General features: G+C 44.0%; 1 pseudogene; it reads left to right on the forward strand.

The window, feature by feature from the left end:
- The first annotated feature begins 661 nt into the window (after positions 1–661).
- On the forward strand, positions 662–1460 carry LOC112651027 (60S ribosomal protein L7a-like; annotated as a pseudogene).
- The last annotated feature ends 541 nt before the right edge of the window (positions 1461–2001 follow it).

Genomic DNA, 2001 nt, shown 5'->3' on the forward strand with positions numbered 1-2001 from the left:
AAGCAGCACAAGGACTCTGAAGTGAAAATGGAGTTTTTGAAGCTAGGAGAACCTTAAATGCTGGGCCTAGAGAGAGGACACCTGTTCGGGAAGGAAAGGGCAGCCCACACCCTGCACACAGGGAGCCGGATCAGAGCCACATGCATTAAGCTAGGAGATCAGGAGGGCTGTTCCAACTCTGCAATAAAGATTTAGAAATATTATCCAATGAAGCTGAGACAAGAATAGACAAGAAAGGAGAGTATCTTTGTGACCTGAGGTGGAGAGCAATTTCATAAACAATTAAAAAATATAAGCCATGGAGGAAAATTTGTTGAACACAATTATATCAAGACAAAGGACTTTCTTTCTTTCTTTCTTTCTTTCTTTCTTTCTTTCTTTCTTTCTTTCTTTCTTCCTTTCTTAAAAAGATTTTATTTATTTACTCATGAGAGACACATACACACACACACACAGAGAGAGAGAGAGAGAGAGAGAAGCACAGACACAGGGAGAAACAGGCTCCATGCAGAGAGCCTGACTTGATCCCAAGTCTCCAGGATCACACCCTAGGCTTGAAAGCAGTGCTAAACTGCTGAGCCACCCAGGCTGCCCAAGACAAAGGATTTCCATTCAATGAAGGGCACCAGGAATAAAACTATAGAGGAGAGTCCTCCAGCAAGCCAAGATGCCGAAAGGAAAGAAGGCAAAGGGGAAGAAGGTGGCCCCCGCCCCTGCTGTTGTGAAGAAGCAGGAGGCCAGGAAGGTGGTCAATGCCCTGTTCAATAAAAGACCCAAGAATTTTGGCATTGGACAGGACATCCAGGCCAAAAAGTACTTCACCCTCTCAAATGGCCCCATTACATCTGGCTGTAGTGGCAAAGGGTTATTCTCTATAAATGTTTAAAAGTGCCTTCCGCGATCAACCAGTTCACCCAGGCCTTGGATCACCAAACAGCTACTCAACTGCTTAAGATGGCCCACAGGTACAGACCAGAGATGAAGCAAAAGAAGAAGTAGAGATTGTTGGCTCAGGCTGAGAAGAAAACTATGTGCAAAGGGAATGTCCCCACTAAGAGGCCACTTGTCCCTTGAGCTGGGGTTAACACTGTCACCACCTTGGTGGAAAACAGGAAGGCTCAGCTGGTAGTGATCACATGTGATGTGGATCCCACTGAGCTCATTGTCTTCCCGCCTGCCTTGTGTCATAAGATGGGGGTTCCTTACTGCATTATGAAGGGAAGGCCAGGCTGGGGAGTCTGGTCCACAGGAAGACCTGCACCACTGTTGCCTTTACACGGTAACTTGGAAGACAAGCGGCTCTGACTTATCTGGTAGATGCCATCAAGACCAATTACAATGACAGATATGATGAGATCTGGTGTCACTGGGGAGGCAATGTCCTGTGTCCAAAGTCAGTGGCTTGCATCGCCAAGCTGCAAAAAGCAAACGCTAAAGAACTGGCCACCAAACTGGGCTGAATGGACGCTGTTGAATTTTCTGTACATAAAGGTAATAAAAGGTTCTCTTTCCAAAAACAAAACAAAACAAAAAAACAAAAAACAACTACAGAGGAGAATATGCATATATTTGTGTTGTTTATGGCAAGAAAAGGGTTAAGCAGTAAGTCTACAGTTTTTTCCTTTCCATTTATTGGAGGGGAGGGGGAGAGAGTGGGGGCAGAAACCAGGCAGATGTCTAGGCCTAATCTCCTCATGAAAATGTTAATGACTACCTCCTAGCAAAAGAGTTAAAAGTATTTGCTAACAGGGGAGGGCTTATCTTTGGAATGCTTTTAACTGGATGAACCCTGTTGGTTGGATTGCTTATGGTAAATACACCAGGAATCTATACATTTATGGGCATAGCCCATGGGAAAATATCATGTAATGGATACAACCATCTAAGTATAAATTGGAGATGTTTCATGACCTAGATGACAAAATGTTGATTTGTCCCATATCTAATGAACTAAACTTGATCATATAGTCAAGATGGTGTCTGTCAAGTTTCTCCACTATG

The sequence above is a fragment of the Canis lupus genome, chromosome 16, assembly GCF_003254725.2.
Source record: "Canis lupus dingo isolate Sandy chromosome 16, ASM325472v2, whole genome shotgun sequence".
NCBI classification, from domain to species: domain Eukaryota; kingdom Metazoa; phylum Chordata; class Mammalia; order Carnivora; family Canidae; genus Canis; species Canis lupus.